Source organism: Alosa sapidissima, chromosome 1 (assembly GCF_018492685.1).
Source record: "Alosa sapidissima isolate fAloSap1 chromosome 1, fAloSap1.pri, whole genome shotgun sequence".
Classification (NCBI taxonomy): Eukaryota; Metazoa; Chordata; class Actinopteri; order Clupeiformes; family Clupeidae; genus Alosa; species Alosa sapidissima.
This window is the reverse complement of record NC_055957.1, coordinates 40,678,359-40,701,366: the sequence shown is the minus strand read 5'-3', so window position 1 is coordinate 40,701,366 and position 23,008 is coordinate 40,678,359.

The following is a 23,008-nucleotide window of genomic DNA, read 5'->3' as shown; positions in this document are numbered from 1 at the left end:
GTCTGCAAATTCTTAAGCCTAGGCTGCAGAACTGCGTCATCAGGGCCATCATCAACCTCAGCTGCCACCATCAGTGGACTAGATCAGCGTTTCTCAAACTATGGGCCGCGGACCGGCACCGGTCCGGAACGTGGAGACTGCTGGTCCACGGAGCCGTGGAGTGAAATTAGGCCCGGTGCTTCGTGTGATAATTTGCTGCGCAATTGATCAAGGAACCGCGGACCGACAGAAAAAGAAAAGAAACATTTCTGCATTCAGGAGGAAATACTTGCCAATTCGATGTCATTAGAGCCGTACAATTAAGTAGTGGTATGAGCGTTCATTCAATGCATGCGTGCGCGCGACAGAAACAGAAACTACCTGATAACGTTGGTAGCAAAGCTCCGCTTCAACCTGTCGGAAGGCTATTTAATTATTTAACGCCATTTAACCCTCTAGGGCGACTTTAGTCGACAAGATGCGGTACTGAATAAAACGGCTGATTTAGCCAAATAGGGTCATATTTCGTTCAACCTCCACTCCACTAGATGGCAGACATGTCATACGTCATCCCGAGTCGAAAAAAGTGCATGCTTTAAACAAAACCTTCTAGCTACAGCGCATTGAATCAGTGCGTGACATACCGGAGCTAGTGTGCGCGTGAGCCACTTTGTCAGAGCGATATTGTCAACGTCAGCGAGTATTTGCATTACATTATCGTCTAATGGCATCAAAAAAGTTTACCTGAAATGAAGTGTTGGGTCTTCTATTCGCGGACCCTGATTCTGAAGGGGAATATCTGCCTTCAGAAAATGACGGTGATTCGTTTAGTGAGGCTTCAGATGCGTCCCTGCCTTGCAATGATGCAGCTGGACAAAGTGAGAGTTTACTCCATAGTTTAGCTTACACCAAGCACAAACGTTGAATCGTTTGCCCAATGTCACTGGTGGGAATAATGTTTCACGGGTTCGGAGTGTTCATCGGGAAGTTAGCAGGGTGTGGCGATCGAGGCTGGAGGTAGCCTAATGTCCATAGCGCTAGCTTCTGTCTTCTGAAAGTGTGCCTCTCCGCAATCGCGGCGACAGTAACGTGGTGGAGCCTTTGTCTAATGCCACTGGGTATGTTAGACGAGGTCGAAGTGCTCATAGGACAGTTAGGGGGGAACGTAGAGGCTGTGTGGGGAGTCGCAATGAGAATGACAGTAGGCCTAGTCCGAGCTGCGCAAATTCTCTCCACTCGACGCGAGCGCGAGGCAGATCTGGCCATGCTGCTCGCAACAGGAGCAGAGGTGGTGACACGGGGCAGGAGAGCCATTAGGCCATGCATAGTCTATCACAAGATGATGGGAATGCCGGCCTTGTATGGATAGGATATGGATATGGATAGTCATTATCTCTACAGCAAAAGGCCTGCTACATAAAAAAAAAAAAAAAAAATTGTCAGCCATTTATTAGTAATGATTTACACTGTTGATTATCTATTTCCCTGACCATTTAGGACATATATGTGTTCTTTTTTGTGTGTTCATGTCCTTGTGATGTGTGTGTCTTTGTCAGCTAAGAAAAAAACAACAACAAAAAAACATCAACAAAAACAACAAAAAGAAAACAAATATAGTATAGTATAGTTTTTTGATCCCGTGAGGGAAATTTGGTCTCTGCATTTAACCCAATCGGTGAATTAGTGAAACACAAACAGCACACAGTGAAGTGAAGCACACACTAATCCCGGCGCAGTGAGCTGCCTGCTTCAACGGTGGCGCTCGGGGAGCAGTGAGGGGTTAGGTGCCTTGCTCAAGAGCACTTCAACCGCGGCCCACTGGTCGGGGCTCGAACCGGCAACCCTCCGGTTACAAGTCCAGAGTGCTAACCAGTGGGCCACAGCTGCTGTGTTAGACAATACTAACATTGTCTCTTGTCTTGTCTCGTCATCTCACTCCTGATCTGTGCCTTGCCGTGGCAAGTGAGCTTTTGAACTAAACAGGTCTTGTCTACTTGTGTTTGTGTGTCATCTGAATAATATTGTGTAATATAGCATACAGAAGGTGAGGGACATTTTGGGGGGAAAGAAGTGGTGCATTGTATCATTCAAACATGCGACTTTTCATGAAAATTCTATAATCCAAGATGGCCGCCACCATATGATGTCATAATATGCAAATTAGATATAAACATTTAATCCCTACATAATGACCCTACCTTAATATTTCTCTAATTTACAGAAAGTCTCTATCTCTTATCACTTTTAAGATATAGCCTTTTGAAATGAAGACGTCAAAATCGAACGTTTCGAGAAAACGTTCTGGCGCCTAAAGGGTTAATAGAACTACGTGGATTCTTGCAATTTCCATAGAAACAGAGCAGAGACTGTATAATACACTGTCTAGCATTGAGTAGGCCTCTGAGTATAGTCAAATTTGAATATAACGTGGCCAAAAGATAGCCTATTGTAGCCTTATTAGTAGCCTACTTCTATTAAAGATCTCCAGACCAGAGAAGTTTCTTGAATCCTTACATTCAGGCATTCAAATCAAATTAAATTTCTTACATACTCAAATTAATTTTCTTACGTACATTTTTCTCCATTTGCCTACCAGTGTGATGCATTGCTTACATATGGGAAACATTCCAAAACAATAGCACCCATAGTTGCTGTTGTTTTGAGAAGTATTTCTCATGCAAGCATCATGCAACCATGCAAAAGCAATTAACTATTGTAATTATTATATCTTACATTAGTAAAGCAGTCCTCTGATGTGCATGTTTTCACAAACGTTTTGTGAACAATGTTAGCACTTTAAACATTGACTGCTTTTAAGTGAAAGTGCATGTATAACAATATAGCATAATAATAATTGTGATGATGATAATCATCATGATAATTTGATGTGGGGGGGTACGTGTAGGTGGGTCAAATTGTCACTGGCCATCTTCCATGCCAGTGTTAACCTACGACGAAACCCAAGGACATAATCAATAACATTGACAGGAGGTCTCCTCCAAACCATCCTTCAATAAAAACAAGGGACCACAAACTTGATGGGCAAAAACTAAATTAGGGCTGAACCCTATGCTGTCTTGCACCACCTCCCGTGCTGCGAGCAGCAGCCATGGGACACCCTCCTCCCAATCCTTTCCTAATTCCAGGCAGTAAGCCCGCAGGAGAGACTTCAACGTGAGATGGAAACGCTCTAGAGCCCCCTGGCTCTGTGGATGATATGGGCTACTTAACTGTTGCTTCACCCGTAACTGTTTTAATATGTCACGGAACATTTTAGAAGTGAAATTGGTACCCCTTGTCACTCTGGATCACTTTAGGGATGCCAAATATTGAGATAAACTGAGTAAGTGCTTTTACCACAGATCTTGTAGTGATACTTCGTATGGGATAGGCCGCAGGATAACGGGTCGACTGACACATAACGGTCAACAAATATGTGCACCCTGACTTAGATGGTGGTAGTGGGCCCACACAATCAACAATAAGGTGTTCAAAGGGCTTACCTACTGCCGGTATAGGACACAGGGGCGCCGGCTTAATCACCTGATTAGGCTTTCCAGCCAGCTGACAGACATGACAAGTCTTAATAAACCGAGCCACGTCCTTTTCATCCCTGGCCAATAAAAGTGTTGTAACAGCCGCTGGTGAGTCTTACAGACACCAAAGTGACCTGCCACATCACCATGTGCTGTCTGCAAGACAACACTGCGAAACTGTTTAGGCATCACTATCTGTACCACAGGGTCTACAACATCCCCGTTAAACGATGACCACTTGCGTACCAACAAGTCATTCACAAGACCATACCCATTAGCTGTACTTCTCATTTTATCGTCCGACAAAGCAGCAGTTAAAAATCCAGCCAACTCTTCATCGGCTTTCTGCGCTGCCACCACCTCCTCATGGGACAGAGTAGTTGGTAAGGCAGGCAAAAGAAAATCCTATTCCCACAACCTGCGTCTTCACGTGCCCCCGCGATTGAGCTATACAGACAGCTACCCCGTTCGACACGCAAACACAACAAATAAGTTGGAAACAAAATAAAACTTTTGAGCGGACTCACCTAAGGCAGGGTGTTCACATTGCTCCAGATTAATCCTATTCGCTAATATTTCTCTTAGTTTGCAGGAGGAACGACCAAATAATCCAAACGAACAGACGTGTAGCTACTCAAAAAGTTTGTCTCACAGGCCCAAACTGAAGAATGACTGAATGACGTGGGACTCCGTACGTCGCATTCAAAATTAACCAATAACGAAACGCTACAGGGGTTTCCCCAACAAAGCACAACTGCATAATCACAGCTGATACTCACCAAAAATAGCAGCCCGCATTCGCTTCCAATAGCACAATAGAGGCGCTGCCAATTTAACACCATCACAAAATAAAAAAAAAGGAACCTAGCCTTCTAAGTATTTCGCGATACTGACGGCAAAAAGGACCGGAGGAGACCCCAAATGTTAAGACCGCTTGGCTCAAGGCAGACTCAACATAGGGGAGACCACACTTTAGCGTAACGTTTTAAATGATATTTATTAACATAAAAGTAGAGAATGTCAGTTTAGGTACAAAAGTAAAGTGTTGTGCAATGTGTGTCTAGGGGTAGATGAATAGACTAAACATAATGTGACGGAGACGCAGAAGGAGGCGAGATCCCCAGAAGGGCAGCGAGTCAAGGCAGCTCCCAACGAGCTCTCCAGTCAGAGCAGGCCAGGGAAAATGAGTGAGAGAGCGACATCATGCCAGAGCCGGCCCTCTTATGGCCACGACAATTAACATCAGGAGGCGTCACCTCTGTACTCAGCAGCCTGTTGGAGACAGACGAGATAGCAGTAGCACAATAGGGGTGGAACCACCACACAAAGACCCACCGGGTTGTAACATGTGTGTGTGTGTGTGTGTGTATGTATATATATATAAATATATATATATATATATATATATATATATATACATACAGTATATGCATATACTGTATATGCTTCATGTGGTGAAATTTGTATTGACACTCGCTTACTATTCCTTTCATTGTTGAAATCTCTTACAAGATATGCTTCAGACATAGGAGAGGTGTTAAAGTCCTAGTGCTGTTAGGTATGGGATTTCCCATAGCGGCCAATCAATGACCAAGCCTATTTACTGTCAAAAACAAAAATCACCAAACAGAGCAATCATTTGGGGTCAAATAACAACACATTGACTTGAATATGAATATTATCAGCTCTCTCACTGGTCATGTCAACAATGTTATGAGTACTCTAATATTTAGCTCTCAAATACAAGCTAAAAGTTGCTCAGTGAAGTACAGCATGAATTTAAAATGTACAGAAATATTGTATCAATAATTAATGAAATAATCTTTATCTGTCTATTGATTGCAAAAGGCAGGTGACTACATTTGGTGAATTAACATAGGCCAACTAATCCCATTCACTATCATATTTTATTTCTAGGGGACAGTTGTTCTAAGAGAATGAGACTTTACTGAAGGAGAGAGATTGAGTCTGAAATGTTAATGGAACCCTATATGAACAATGTAAGCTCTCAGTTGAAGTAATGTGAACATATTTTAACATTTACTTTTGCCGTCCTTTGTACATTTTGTTATTCGATTTTCTAGGAGATGACTCCCTTTGAATTAGAATGAAGATTCAATTATCATAAAATTATTACCAGTAGTATGATAGAATCGTCTGGTTCAGTGGGTTGTGTTTAATATATGAATCTTTGTAATATATACAAATCTTTGTAATATTCATAGTATACAGTCTCCTCTATTTTTTTAGGAGTATATTCAGTACAAAATACTGAAGCTGTTGGCAGGCAAGTCTGTCCCTTGTATCAAAAGTTACCATTCCTGGTCTCCTGTCTGATGGCTTTGAAATGGGCCCAGACTCCAGACAGATGTTACATGCCACTCACCCCCCACCTTATCTAGGGTAAGCCATTCATCCAGATTTTGTCTGGGCAGTCCGACTTTCAAGCCCTGACCTAGGTAGTGAGTCTTCCTTTTTGACAAGTGCTCCACAGCAAACTATGCTTATGAGTAGGGATGATTAAAGTGCTCCACAGCATACAATGCTTATGAGTAGGGATGATACAAGTGCTCCACAGCAAACTATGCTTATGAGTAGGGATGATACAAGTGCTCCACAGCAAACAAGGCAAGACAAGTTTCACACTCTGAGTGACATTCTGCATCATGCTAATTTAAAAAGACCAACACAGGAAAAACAAGGAAGGTGCACACTAAATGAAAGGATAGACCTAGAGATTTATGGTTTCCCAGCTAAACCTCAGCTCAATGTGAATATGATCCACTGATGTGGTGGAAAACAAATTCAACTAGTTAGTCATTGCTTTCCTCACTTGAAAAGCGATACCTGGCCATTAAAGCAAAGTGTGCCACCAGAGAGACAGAAGATCAGGTCCAGGGCTAATTTTGAACCATCCGAGAAATAGACTGAAACCACAGACAGCATAGTGGTGTTTTTGAATTGGTGTCAGAATTTGGAGTAATGCCAGTGTGAAAGTGCTATACAAATGCCATACACATTATTTTGTGATGAGTGAGATGAGTGATAAGGCAACTGGATAGCTGTGTAATGATTTGTTGCTTATTAATGGTTGTAACACCTTCATTAATGACCTATTAATCATTCATAAACCCTTTATAAGTGTACTCTTGTTATAAAGTCATACCGAAAAGGATGAATTAATTATTTGAGATTAAGATGTGAACACACACACATGCTCATTCCCACAGACAGACACTCATACACACAACATTGCACATTATAACTGATCCCACCATTATGTCTGAATGTTAAAATCACCATGGCCAGGTGTTTTACTACGGAGCCCGTGAGGTGACATGAAAAAAAAAGAAAACGAAGGTAAAAAAAAAAAAAATACTGAGAAAAGGTATGTACTTTGGACAAACACTGACTAGGTTTGCGAGATCTTGAGTTTGTTTTTGCAAGATCTTGAGTTTGTTTTGCGAGATCTCGAGTTTCTTTTGCGAGATCTCGAGTTTCTTTTGCAAGATATTGACTTTCTTTTGCGAGATATTGAGTTTGTTTTGCGAGATCTCGAGTTTCTTTTGCGAGATATTGACTTTCTTTTGCGAGATCTCGAGTTTGTTTTGCGAGATATTGAGTTTGTTTTGCGAGATCTCGCAAATATATAATAAAATAAACGCTTTCTGTGGTGATTCTGCATTAAGTGTGCATTCATCGATGTGTCTCACTTACCAGCTTAAAGCGTTGTTGCTTGTTGTTTCTGGCAGTTTCCCTATTGGCTGATAACGATTTATTATGACTAGTGATAGATATTATTTTAATGATATTGAAAGATGCCACACTTATTTCCACATCACTGACACTCTTCTGAGGTTCCCAGAAGTAATTTTTTTACCTCTTCTTTCTGAATATGAATAACTGTATTAATTTTAATAAAGAATTGTGGTCATATTCAAATGCTATTAACCTTTCCTAAATGACCTCGAAGAGTTGCATTTGCAAGTCACTTGCTTGTCAGGGCACTGTCTGAACCTTTGTCATTACTCGTGGCTTCGTTTTTCATTTCCCCTTGGTGGGTTTTTTTCACTTGCATGGAGGATTTTATATTTCTATGATTTCATTTTTTTATTGAGGGTGATCATAGTGTATCAATAGGGTTGAAAACACAAGGTTAAATTTAAAAACACTTTCAGAAAATGCTTTTTACGCCATTTACCACATTTTCCAACCCAATCTCTGCTATTTCCTCCAACATGATGAACCGGTCATATAGGGATTGTCAAAGTTTTTTTTTTTCTCGTCATCTACTTCCTGAATTTTTGGTCAACGATATCCGGGACACCGAACCACCGGGGCACAAAATTTCGTTTCGTCCCCGGGGGCCACTCCCCCCCCCTTGCTGGGCCTCCCGAACCGCAAAAAAAGCATTTTTTCCTAAATAACTACCTGAACCGTGGCACTGAGGATGAAGAATCTTTTATGGTATGTTGGTCTCAAGGGCCCACATCAATCTGGCCCATAATCACTCATTTGTGATTTGCACCCCCCCGGTAAAAAATTAAAATGCAATATTATTCTGCTTAAATCGCCCCTATCTTCAGTTAAGATGTTCAGAACTGCACCAAATTGATTGACCTTGCATTCTCTGGGGGTATGCCAAGTTTCATAGAATTTCATCCATGGGGGGGTCTGTACACTCATTGGCCTGTAGATGGCGGTGCACACATATACACATGCACACACACACAGGCACCCACATACTATCGGTATTAGAAGGGCCGATACATAATTACATATTCAGTAGGATTAAAAGAAAGCCAAAATAAATATTCATAATCATGGCTGCATTTCCAGTATTGGCGATAAGTAGTCGTTTGTCCACTAGATGGCGCATCGTTGCAGTGAGACGTAATTTTGTTGGAAGTTAAAAGTGGGTTGAAAAAACAATGGACGCTTCCTACAAGGACTGTAGTTTACCGCAGAGAATGTCTAATAAGGATAGGATGATGTTCACATGAAATGTAATTCCCATTTCTTCTTGAAGCCGAAATAAATCTGAGGATGTTTATCGGACATTCTTGGTTTTTACTGCAGGTATGTTAATCTTATAATATCAATAAGGACCTAGGTAATGTTACCGTTAGCGTTGGTTGAGTGATGGAGGCCAATTTGATTGATTGCATTTGTAGAAAACTATAAATGCGGTTATACCAAGCAAATTGATAGCAGCACTGTAATTGTATCTTTCGACTGTCATTTGTTGCACGTGCTACAAAAATCATTCTGTGCAATGGAAGATTTACCAATGTTACACCGGTCTGATACAGTTTTGCCTATACATGCGTGAGACTGAGACGCCTGTTTATTATGTTTTAAGTGCGTGCAGGGTGTGAGCGGGGAATCGATGTGCTTTGATTCCAGCTTGGTAGTTGTAGTGTGTAAAATTAATAAGCACGTGTGTGTGAAGTATCCAAACAATGACACCTTCATTTTATTATGGCTGCTTTAGCAACACACCTTAAGCTACTGTGTAGTGGGTCCCATTTAGAAGTGGCTACTTCATTCGCGCTTTCCTTGACTCATGGAGCTGCATGAATTTTATTATAACTTTTCGCCACGATATGGCAGTTTAAGTCCGCTTGATACTGTAAGGCGTAAGCCATTGGTTTCCAAAGGAGATTTTATTTGTGTCGCCAGCATAGCCTATTGACAATTTATGTTGTAAATAGGCCTACCTTAGCCTACCTGTAGCTTAGGGAAGCTAACAGCTTTCTATTAGGATCTAGTTTGTTAGTTACAGTTTTGTCATAACTCCCTGATGCATTTTTGCATTTAGAATAGCCAGAGCGTGGATATCTCAATTGGAAAATTAAACAATATCAGGTGCCTATGGACTAGGCTGGGTGAACCCAGCCTGATCTGCCCGCTATTTATTTTTTGATTTCTTAAAAGATTGAGCTTGGTCTGGTGAAAGCCAGACTAGCCATGGACCTCTATTTGCACGAACAATAACGGACAACAGCTCTTCAACTTTGGCCCGTTAAAATGTGTATGAACAGTCTAGCGACACATTTCATCAAGGCCCATTTGGACATGTCAGTTATTTGCACCACTGGTTAGATGTAAAACAGCATTTCGTTTCAGACTACTGTTACTTAATTTGTGCATTGACAATAAAGTATACTAAAGATGACTAAAATCTTATGTAGAAGAAGAAACATTCACAAAAAATCCATCCATCCAAAAATTACCTGTTTTTGATAGCTGTTGAAAACGGCATGGAACTGACAGAGATGTTTTTGTTCATAAATAAATAAAAATATAAATAAATAAATAACATTATGTTGATACCTTTTGCTTTTCCCAAATACAATGTAGCCTACAGGTGTAAGTGACCTTTCATCAATCCAGTTGCAATGGATGAACTGTGATGAACTGCCCTACTTGTGATTGTTTAGAGATTTTAAAGGTTTTATAACAATGCTACATCTTCTTTGGCTATTCTACAATCTATTCACCTTTTCAGCACCAGTAGGCTACTTTCTGTGCAGCCGCACACACACACTCAGGCATGCCAAACAAGCATGCACAAAAGTTTCAAGTTTCAAGTTTCAAGAGTGGGGGATGGAGTAAAATATGGAGACAAATTGAAGTGTGATTTATTTTCGCGGAACGGATGTACAGGACTGAGCAGCGGTCATATTTTGTACCGCTATGCGGTACATCTAGTTTTTAAAAATGTATCAAAAGTTACCCCTCCCCCGTGGGGGTAGTAGGCTACGTTAGACGTGACCTATCAAGACGTGAGATTGAGAGATTCTGTTCTCGGTAGCGTAGCCAGAAATATTCTAATGGGTGGCCATACAAACATTAATCATAGGCATGTTATATTTATGACATAAAGTGGAATTTATTGAAGGCATTTGATCACAGCTGACAAATTACGCAGAAACTTTTCAACTGGAGCAAAACAATGCATGAATGTAGCTTCGGTGCGTCACATGAAACACAATTCTTGAATTTCCCCTAGGGATCAATAAAGTATCTATCGATCTATCTATCTATCAATTGAGACAATAGATTGACCATATTGGACAACTTCAAAGCCTTATCATAGGCATGTTACATTCATGACATGAAAAGTGGAACTTATTGTACAAAAATGACACATTATGCTGTCGGCTAAACATTTTAAACTTGCGCAAAACTGCATGAACCCAGCATCGGTGTGTCGCATAAATTAAAACACAAATTGAAGCAACAGCTTGACCATCGGACAATCCTACTGCAAAGCCTTTTCATATGCATGCAGCGTTTATTCCATGAAAAAATGGAATATGAACGCATTTCATCACACCTGACAATTACGGAGCTGCCGGCTGTAGCCTACGCGATTTTACTGATTCTTGAACTATCAGCGCAGTGTTGACTTGCGCGTCTTTTTTAGATAGTGAACGTAAACGAAGAAAAGCCCTCAAATTGGACGGGCAAGACTGACAAGTAGACAGGCCCGGCAGTATGCTTGGTAGGCAAAACTAGTGGGAAAATGTCTGTAAACAAATTTGGTAGCCAGAAAAAAGAACATAAACAGAGGATAGAAAATACAAAAAAGGAGGGAGAGAACGCAAAGAAGGTAGGCCTATGGTTCTTGGCTTCACGTTCGGGCAACAGACGAGTTCGAGGATACGGTAGGACAATGATGACATTAATACAGTAGCCCGCTGTGGCATGGTCGCTTGCAATTGTATGGTTCATCTATATTATTTTAACTAATTGATCAGAATTGGTTGATGTTTCTCCTGGTAGCCTGTGCTCGCCTGTGCGGCGTGCGTATACCTAGGCCATAATGGCTGTTGCGGTCGTGGGCTTGTTGCTCCCCGGCACAGAATAACGTAGGACCGGCCCTGTCTAAAATCAAGACTATCACTGTGCGTGTGTGGTAACGTTAACTTCTGGTCTTGACTCACTGCAGAATGCAGCGGCTTGTTCACTGCACTGGAGAATACAGCTAAACAAGTTAAAGAAAGGGAAACAAATTTTTAAAGCCTCTAAAATCAAATTGACTATTGAAATCGAGGTTTAGGATGGAGTGATGCGTAGGAGCGATGACGCCCCCGCCCCACCTCGGCTTTTTTCACAAATCACACCCTGACTAGGTTGGCTTGTCAGTCAGTGTGGAACGCAACCTCAGACCAACGCAGATGCCAAAATAAGGAACTGCAACCTAATTCCAGTGGCTAAAGCTCTCCGGAACATTTCTAGTGGTTCTCATATGCATTGATGGATTTGCGAGACTCGCAAAAGAAAGTCAAGATCTCGCAAAAGAAACTCGAGATCTCGCAAAAGAAAGTCAATATCTCGCAAAAGAAACTCGAGATCTCGCAAAACAAACTCAATATCTTGCAAAAGAAAGTCAAGATCTCGCAAAAGAAACTCGAGATCTCGCAAAACAAACTTAAGATCTCGCAAACCTAGTCAGTGTTTGTCCCAAGTATACCTTTTCTCAGTTTTTTTTTTTTTTTTACCTTTTTTTTTTCATGTCACCTCCCGGGCTCCATATTTTACTACCAGGAAAATCAGAAAAAAATACATATTTATAATAGTTTATAAATATAAGAAAAGTTAATAAAATTCATTTCCAGTCTTCATTATTGCATCGGTAATTATCGTGACATAAGCAATTATCGTGATCATTTGTCAAATAGGATTTATTATTGTGACAACCCTAAGTTTAGTTATATTGTTGTTACTGTCAATCACCACGGATCACGATCATTCATGTCTACCATTGTTAGATTAAGAAACATGATGAAGAATTAATTACGTTTATGTTTCACATATATCTGATGATAAGCATCTGTTCAGCATCCAACCTAACTATGTTATCAAGTCACCTTTCTTCTGTCTGTGATACTGTATAGTCAATCTCCGTGACTATATTATCCAGTCACCTTTCTTCTGTCTGTGATACTGTATAGTCAATCTCCGTGACTATGTTATCCAGTCACCTTTCTTCTGTCTGTGATACTGAATGGCAGCCAGCTCCTCAGCAGTGGTCGTTGAGGCCCTGTGTTTGAGGCGTGACATCCGAGCACATCACCGGCTCAGTGGCACTCACTCATAAATCAAAGGCTCCTGAAGAAGAAGTGATTATATGCACATGAGTGTTAGTTTGTCAAGGGAAGGAAGGGAAATGACTCCCCCAGCACCAGCCATTCACAGGCAAAAAGGAAAAAGTTAATTGGCTGCCTCTTGGTCAACTGGGATTCATTTCAATTAACATGCAAAACAGCTGTTAATTTTGTGACGCGATGCAGTGCCAGTCCCCTGTTTAATTGCTTTCGGTACAGGTCAGGATTTCAGATGCACCCCTGTTGGAAGGAAAATAAAAGCATCTGAGGCAACATATCAGGGAGAGTATGTTATAATTGCCTCCCTCTCAAATGGAAGTACATAATTTATGAATTACACCCTCTGCATCTCAGTGCATCTGCTGGTGCTGTGCTCAGGGCTAACAACAACATTAGGAAGGCATGGGGCCAAGAATCAGTCCAACACGACGCCAAGTGTTGACTGACTCATTTGCCTGCTTTGGGATTTTACCTTGAGATTCTATGTCCCTCACTCATAGCAAAGAAATCCACAGTGCACAAATATTTCTCTTTCTTTGCTGTTTCTATTTCTCTTCTCTGCACAGGGATAATGGGAAAGAGATTCTCTCTCTCTCTCTCATATTTTGTATGACACTAAAAGATCTTTCAAGCTAACACCAATGTCTTTGTAGACAATATCTATGACTTTTGCATCACTGCTATTGACTACAGACAGATATCAGTTGAACCTAACTCTCGGACTTTTTCTTTTTTTATAATTAATTTTGAATAGGCCGCCATGAAGAATAAAGGCACTGAAAAGGGATGAGGTAATCCACCCAAGACCACTTTTGTTATTAGGCTTTGTTTAGCAGTCAGATAAACAGCAGCAACGCAGTCTGTAAGTAACAGATTGTGCAGAGGAATTACTACATCATATGCGACATATCGGCTGTTGCCTCTGTAGCCTAAGCGATAATCCAGTCACAACAATTATGCAAATATCTACAAAACGCCAGTTAGAATGGACACATGCAGGAGGCCAGACTACTCTACTTTAAGCCTTAGTGTAATTTGGATGACTTGAAGGTCTTCACAAAGGGAAGGGAATCACAAAGACCATATAAGTAGTTCATCACTTTGTAGAATATTAATCACAACAAGTAAGACTTTAACCATGGGTATTGTGAGTCATTAAAGTGTTTCTTTTAAGAATTGTTCTGAAACACTGAGTCAAATTTCTTCTGATTGGACTTCTGTGCAACAAGTGGCACTGCATGAAAAGTGTGATTTTCGTCAGTATGCGGCACTGTAGATTGTCGTGGAAGTTCAGGTTAACGGCTGTTCACGGCAATTTGCAGGCAACGCCGAAAACGGCCATGAATTGTCAGAAATTGACGTGGGCCTTGCTTGGCAGTTGTCCTCCCATGACCCCCCTCCTCCTAATTCTAGGGGAGGCTTTAACATGTAAATGTACAAATAGATCAGGCTCAGTATAGCCTAGACTCTTACATTTTAGCTTGAATTGGTTTATTTAATGAAATTATGCTAGATTACTGTGTATGCCATTAGCAATGGCAAATGTTATGTAAAAAAGATACACAAAATCATTTATTTCAAAAATTAGTTTTAATCAGAATCATCTTTATTGGCCAGGTTTGCGTACACAAACAAGGAATTTGACTCCGGTTAATCTTTGCTCGCAAGTACAACATATAAGGATAAAAAATGAAAACATAAAGAACTAAAAAGAATGAAAACAGAACAGTAAGAATACAATGAAGGCAGTAGAAATGATGTCTATGTGGGGGGGTCGCGTCCTTGTTGTCCCTGTCAAGGGTGTCAGGGGTCAACAGACACAAGCATATGTAATCTACAGTTGAAAGGGTGGGGATATCAACCTTGGCCACAAAGGTAAAATGTTAGAGATGCACCGATATGGAATTTTAGGGCCGATAACGATAACCGATATTTATTGGTTTGTTGTGGCCGATACCGATACGATAACCGATAATATTACTCTTGAAAAAAAATTGTGAAAAGTGATTTGGGGAAAGCATTTAATAAGCATAATTTTATTGCAGTAATTTTACCTACCACCAAATGATGGACAGAACTCATAATAGGCTAGTCCTCAATAGTACGGCAGTCAACAACATAACAGTAGCCTAGCCCTACAGTATGTGTGGCTCCTTTAAGTGAACCTGATGTCAGTGAATTGCGAGTGAGTGGCTAGAGTTTGAATCGTTTTCATTTAGGACTAAACGCTCATAAACGGCTCAGCTTGGAATAAGCTACAGTATAGCGACTAAATCAGAGTTTGTGAGGGAAACTTAGGTTTAGTTTCAACTGCGGGCAACTGAATAAAGCTGCAACTCAGACTGTATCTTATGTCCGTCTACTCTGTTGCGCACAACCTGCTGCAGCAGAAATGAAAGGAGTTAGCCCCGAAGGTTTTAATAACTAATAACTTGTGTGTCAATGACGCTAGCTAAGCTAAAAGTAGCCTAGCCTAAAACCAAAGCTAAGAGTAGCCTAGTAGCCTTTATCGATGTTGATAAAGATGACATTGTGTGTAAGTGACTTTTTTTACTGTTTCTCCTTCCTTGTTTAATGTTACTGTGACTTGCGTTTTTGTTTGTTATTCATACCACTCTCATTTAATTGTTTTCCAGCCGCCTGTAAGACGTACTATGAGACGGTACTCAGGAGCTTTAGGTATAGAAGCTACCCAGCCAGAAAACTCATTGCGGGCGGAAGCTGCAAAGAGTTCAGCTCAGAGTCGAGTGAGAAGAAAGAGGGTAAGACTTTATTTGGTGACTATTTTTCAGGTGCATTGATAGATGTGTTGTGTCCATACGCAGTGCATCACACAGTACTGATTGTCTTTATTAATTGTTTTTACAGCTGCTGGAATCGAGGCCGAGTGTGCTAGCAGATGACAAGGTGGAACTCTGGAAGTCCGCCGCCGTAGACCTCATGTCTGACGAAGAAGATGGTGTTGTTGGCGGGGTCTCTGGATGGATTGTACAGTCGCCGTCATTTCGTAGCCCGAGCTCTCTGAACTCCGTGCGACACTGCAGTCCAGGTGACTCCGAAGTACAGAGCCACGCACAATAGGCGTCTGCACAACGGACCTGTCTCAGAAAGAATGCCGCCAGTTACCTACAACCCCGAGGAGGCAAACGGACAGTTCACTGAGTTGTAGCTTTTGGATCATCCTTTACCCATGTGTGGGCAGATCCTCGCTTTGTACATAGTTGTGTTTGTTTTAATAAAGCTCTGTCTTTGCATAAACATGTTCCTGGCAAATGTTCATTTTCTGTATAAATTCATTCATGTCCTTGATGGTAGCCTAATAAAAGTATATTACCCTACATAGGATAACAATGACATGAATATACAGCATAATATGAATAAATATACAGTGGGCAGTGCTTCGACTTGGCCAGCTTCACTCGCGGTCCGCGCGTGGGATCACGCGGTATCACGCGACTTTAATTTGTATTTTTCCAGTGAGACGCTGCAACAACCCAAACAACCGGTAGATGGCTCAATTGAGCAGGGTGTCTCGTAAAAAGAAATGGAGCCTGGAAAACCCTACACAGACTTCACTACAGACTTTAGCAGACTGGTTTAGACTGGTTTAGAAATAATGTAATAGCCAGAAATATGCCTGCCCTGCCCTAATAAAGAAATATTTGGTTAACTGCGAGTGAATCCCGTTTGCAGCCGTAGAGACGCAGGACAAATTAAACATTCTGGTTTTCTCCGAGTGCAACGATGCTAGACAGACATCATTTGGACAAAATATAGAGCATATTAACCTCTGTTGCTCAGCCAAATGCCTTCCTGTTACGTCCTGTTATCACGGAGTTACAGGCGATAAACGATTTTTGATGGTCACAAGTTTAATTCATTATTTAAGGGGCTACCGGAGGAGTTTTGGGAGCATTAGTCCAAAAAGACGTGACCCTCCCTCGCCAGCAATACATTTTTCTATGACCCTCCAAAGTGATTATGAAAAAATCACTGTCAACTTTTTCCGGGTTTATCGCCTACTGTATTTTAACGTTTTCACATATTTGGCCATAAGCCGTTTATCATAGGCTATCACGAAACCAAACTACAAAGGCGAACACTTTAACAGGGGGAATTAATTGGGCATGAATCATGCTGAACGCTATTTCGCTACCTTAGAATAATAAGGTTCTATCTGCGTTTTGAGTAGGTACAACCGGGACGATTGAAACGGGGACGAATGAAACATTCCGGTTTTCTCCGAGTGCAACGATGATAGACAGTCATCATTTGGACAAAACATGGAGCATATTAACCTCCGTTGCTCAGCCAAATGCCTTCCTGTTACGTCCTGGTATCATGGAGTTACAAGCGATAAACGAATTTTGATGGTCACAAGTTTACTTCATTAGCGGTTTATTTTTTTGGATTATTAAAGAGTGTTTTTCATTTAAAGGTTTGACTTCGTGCTTATTCAGTAGAGCATTTAGTGCTCTCCCCAATCCCAGACGTTCACATTGCATGTTTGTTTGTAATGGATGCAACCGCGAGATATGCTATGCGTTTGACAATGAGTTGTTAACAGAACCAAGACATATAGCCCAGCAGCAATCCAGGGACTGTTCGTTATTTATTGAAGGGGCCACCGGAGAAATTTTGAGTGCTTCAGTTGGAAGTTGCATGACCCTCTCTTGCCTGCTAGAAATTGTTCAATGACCCTCCGACAGAATTGTTAAAAAAGACATGACCCTCCCCTGCCAATTGTCTTCCGCCCGCGCCACAGCCACACACTTTGTGATAACGTTCTTTCCCGTGAGCTTGCATGCTACCAGTCCTTCCTTTTCAAATGTGTTGCGCCTGTTTGCACAATTTCACAAATAATCATATGTGATTAATTAGTATGACAAATAATCCCTGTGCACGGGGACCGAAACAATGCATGCCTACTTTTTCCGTGTTTATCACGTATTTTAACTTTCCCCGCTGTCTTGCCGTTTTAATGTTTTCCCGTAGAATATCCCATATTTTAATACTCTCATAACAGCCCTGCCATCGGGCCTGTCTCTGTGTTGCCCTGTTGCTACCCCTTGCCCTTCCAACGAAACAGATGTCTTCAGATCATCGTTTTCCTTGCTTGAAGGCGAACTTAGAGTGATGTTAACCTATTTAAGTTTAACGGCGCGATTGTCGTGAGAGCACGATTCATTGGCGCTTGCATGTTCGGCCTTATGTCTACGTGCGCACCTGAGGCTACTCAGCTGCAAGAGAAATAATTTCCCCTGTTTGTATGTTCACTGCAAGTTGGCCTACCATAACTTACCAACTCTGCACTGTAGACTGGCTATTTATATTTTTCTGTGAAATAAGCAAATGTATTTGTTCAACTTTATGAAGCAGAATTACGCATAGGCTACTTGGAACATAATATTTGACAAAGGACAGATGTATGTTGCTAGTGACAAAATATTAACTTTCAGTGTTTTACGATGTCTTTGTCATGGGGAAGTGTTTTTCCCCATGCATTTATTCTAGGTTACTGTCAGTGACTGCCGTGAGAGAAGCGGGTTCTGTGTTTCGTTCATGTCAGTGACTGACGCGAGAGAAGCGGGGTCTGTGTTGTGTTGCGTTGCGTTAATTTATTTTCATTGGGCATACCGTGCCATGCCGTCCACAGCTCTTCAGTTCTGACAAAGCCAAAATTACTCCTTTTGAAACAATGAGTGCAGGAAGCGCGTTTGTATGGTTATATTGCTTGACGGGGGGGGATCCCAAGCAGCTTTCAGCCATAAGGCTACTTTGAGAACATTTCAATTCACCCGACACTAATATTCAAAATGTTGAAAACTATTTCGGCATAGCCTATAAAGCAGTTTAATTAAATGGAATGTTAGTTGTAAACAAACGAGCTACTTGGTGAGGCTTGGCCTCACAGATGCGCTCGTGCCTTAGATGGCAGGAAAAATCTTCACGATAGGCCTATTAACTAACCACCCGATTCACGTTGGCTGGGGGGAAGGGGGGCCATCAGACAATTGTGCCCAGTTAATCCGGCCCTTCCCCCAAAAAATCACACCTTCCCACCTCTGACAGCTTAAAAGAAGTCAAGAGGACTCCTTACTCACAGACCTATTCACAAACCTGCGGTTTTGAAATCCTATGCAGCTACAGGAGCTTCCAATCGCGAGGAAGCAATTTTGCATTGTAGGCATACAGTAACTAACATGCAATAACGCCGCCAACAACAACCAAAACTAGGCTAATCATTGTCAACATGTAAATTAAATGTAACATTATTGTGAATCAAATTAAAATGTTCTCTTTTGCAAACGTAGGCATAGTAACAGAATAATTTAATAATGTTACAAAGATACTACATCAATCCGTATGTTTCATTAGGCTACTAGGCTATTTGTTTTGCCATGATTCATTTAGGCTAGGCCTTTTTATTCAGGGGCCGTATTCACAAAGAATTTTAAGGCTAAAAGTAGCTCCTAACTGGCGAATTTAGGAGCAACTCCTAAAAATAATGGGCGTTTCACTCCTAACTTTAGGACTCCTAGTTTTTTCACAAAAAGTAATTCACGAAGCATTTTAGACCTAAAAGTAGCACCTAAGTCTGGGACAGCTTAAGTCGAGAGGACTCCTAACTCACTAGACCTATTCATCAACAGCTTTTTTGTGGCATTTTACGTTGCGATGTTTTGAAATAGCCTATGCGCAACAGGAGCTTCCAATCACGAGGGAACAATTTTGCATTCATAAAAGGGATGCAATAACGCCACCAACAACAACCAAAACTACTCATTGTTAACATGTAAATGAAATGTAACGTTTCATTGTGAATCAAATTAAAATGTTCTCCTCTTTGCAAACGTAGCCTAGGGATATGGTGACAGATTAATTTAATAATGTTGCAAAGGTAGGCTACTGCATCAATCCATAGGCCTATGTTTCATTAGGCTACTAAGCTATTTGTTTTGCCTTACTCTTTATTAATTTAGGCTAGGCCTTTTTATTCAGTTATTAATCATCTTCCGTCCTTGCACTACTTGTGTAGCGCACGCATTCTCCGACCTGTCACCTGTCAGTCATCATCGGAAGAGAGGTGTTTGGAATTCCCGCGTTACAATCGTCAGCCAATCAAGGTGGTCACTTCAGTCAAGCTCGTGCATGAGTAATGACGCCATCCATAGCCACGAAGACTCACTCCTAGTTTAGGAGTTGTCTGAAAGGCTTTGTGAATAACTTTTAAGAGAAAACTCCAATCTAAAATCTTTAAGTGCGATTTAGGAGTAGCCTACTCCTAGTAGTAAGATAAAAGCCTTTGTGAATAGCCTACGGCCCCAGTTATTCATCATCTTCCGTCCTTGTGTAGCGCACGCATTCTGAGACCTGTCACCTGTCACTCATCATCGTAAGGGAGGTGTTTGGAATCATGCCCGCGTTACAATCATCAGCCAATCAGCCAATCAAGGTGGTGAATATTACTGATGATCATTGTTATTTAAGAACATGCAGTGTGCGTAGGGTACCAAAAACATCTTGCTCGTAAAAAAGCATCATAACGCACATTCTGGCGGGTCTGTTATTTACTGTAGGTTGCGCAAACCACATGCCTTTATTTTGGGCAAGCCTGCATTCATTCAGTCATTCAACCTTTATTTATTCTCGGAGGGTCATTGAGGGAAGCCCTCATTTTCAATGAAGCCGAAATTACAGAAGCGAAGCAAAGCGCTCCACAAACAAGACAACATTCGAGGCCTTCTGTTGAAGAATTTTATATAAAGCCTGCGCTGACAGTAATCCTCCTGCCCCTGATAGGCCTACCACAGCTGTGGATAGTGTGGAATGTTCAAGTAATAACACAATCCAATGTGTGTCTCAATTGTCCCCCGCTGACCACCTCACACATTTCTCTAGATTTTGCAACGAACTTACATGACACAATGCCATAAAATATGCCAGTTTTAGGACACAGAATAATGTTTGTAATGATACCAGGTAGGCCTACGTTTAACAATACCTGTAATGAGTAACAAGTTTAATGAGCTATTCATTGTCGAAGGTGCATGGTGAAGTGAAATTCTTACTTTGGAAAACAAACATTTGCCGATATCATCGCCGATCATCAGAATATTGCAACAGATTCTGTGTTCTGGACTGTAGGTAACTTGTTAAGCCAGTGGTTCTCAAACTTTTATTTCATTGCCCACTTTGATCAAGGGGCATGACTGATGATAGTGGAGATAACGTGTTATCCCGAGGCTTTTGCAAGTCAGCATCTTCGACGGTAGTCTATTAAAAATATAAGTTTTCGATGTCCCAAACGGAGAGCCATACTTTATTGTTTTTAACGATCTCTATGCTACTCACAAAAATGTAGGCATGGGGACATGATGAAGTAGGTTATCCAACTGTCGTGTGTTAAAATATTGTGATTACGAGCCAGTGGTTTTCAAACATTAGGCCTATGCGTGACTCGGACATCTAACCAAATGCAACAGGCTCACTCATATCGTCCTCGCATTCGCAAAATGAGGACCAGTGTTTTGTCAAATTGCAAATAGCTATTCGTTTTAACTATTTTTTTTATGATAGTAGCCTATACAAAAAGCACTTCATACTATCTTAATCTTGGAATATGGGGAGGGAAGTGGCGCGTCTGCAGTCAGCCAAATATTTATGTAATTCTGCGGCATAAAGCAGATGTATTTGTTTATTGTACAGAAAAATAAAAATGACATGTCAAGCAGTCAATTGACTACATTGCAGTCAAGAAGTAGGGCAAATTAATTTACGAAACCAAAACGTGGGTCATAGTTGTCTAAGCCTCTATTGCGTAGCCTGTTAAAAACGTCGCCAGATAGTATTAAATCGGCAACAACATTGTTTTCTGCAGAAGCCTACCAAGGCTACAGATTAATTCTGAACAGTTATTTCTCTACTGGCTCAATTATCACACCACTGTTTTGATTTGCGTAGTTGCGTTAACCCCAACACTGACAATAATGTAGACAGCAAATTTCGATTTCGATTTTCGTTACCACCGTGTAGTCAAGCCTTAAGCCATACCCAAGTAGCCTAAATCGAGGTAATGTTTAATTATGCATGATTTATTTTGTTATTGAATTCGTAGGCTGGGATTACTCTCAGCAACAATTATGTAAGGGACGGCAGGCAGAGCGATGTACAGTGGCAGAGCGACGCACAGTGGCTGAAAGTGGTACTAAAGCTTCACGCAGCTTCACACCGCGTAATGCGCGAATGAAGTGGTCATTTGAAAGCGATGCCCACTGTATATATATTGGGGTTTACATTTATTATGAGGCAGGGTGACCAATAATGAATAAATATATATATATTGGGGTTTACATTTATTATGAGGCAGGGTGACCAATAATCTGTAGTAATCTGTCCAGGTCTCGATGGTTCAGCAACAGTTGAGTTGGGCTATGTCAATTGTGTGTGAGTAGTTGACTCTGGAGCCAGATTGGATGCACTTTTCACATAAATCAATCTTCATTTCAATATCTAGGCTCTGTGCCAGAGATATTTCCAGTAATCTAGATAAAACAAAATGCAGTGGCCTCTTTTTCCACCGCCTGGTCTGAGATGGCTTCCCTTGCTGATTGGCATCAAAAAAGGGGCTGAATCTCCTGAAACACTTTCCCCCATGGGGCAGTGCCTGCTTCTCATCAGAAGCCAGAACAGTGAAATTGATTAGCGTGATTTTCCTGTGATGGACAGATGTCAGGAAAATGGATTACATTCACTGTCAGGCCAAGGGATCCATCAACATTAGGGGGTTATGCATATGTGCCATACAGCAAGGAACCACATAAACTCTGCCAATATCTACAGTCAGCATTTCAACACTGATAAATCAGTCCATCCATAAATCCCTAAATCTTTATATTATTTTTGCACTGGGTTGACATTTTGACAACAGTGTGACTTTTAGCATTTATGACATTCAAGCTTTTAATTAATAATGCTGACAACAACATAGATGTGAAAGTGGCATTTTATATTTTGTTCAAATCACTGTAATACCACTTCAGCTTTATATCATTATTTACAAGCACATAATACCTTGCTTTGGAAAAAAAAAACATCCATAAGAAGTAACCACTAACACCTTGAAAACAGATATTGATGTATAACATCTATCAGTTCCGAGATGCTTCATGCTTGTGGCAGAGTTTACCACTTCAACCCCCAGCATGGGATTTTATTTGACATTCAGAAAAATAGTCATTTATAATAATGTTCATGCTCTTCTATCCCCTGATTTTGAAACTCTTCACCTGTTCCAGGGACAATTGCTTGCAGATCAAACAGTATAAGTAGTAATATATCATTGACTTTCTGTCAAAATAAGCCCCGCCCCCTGAA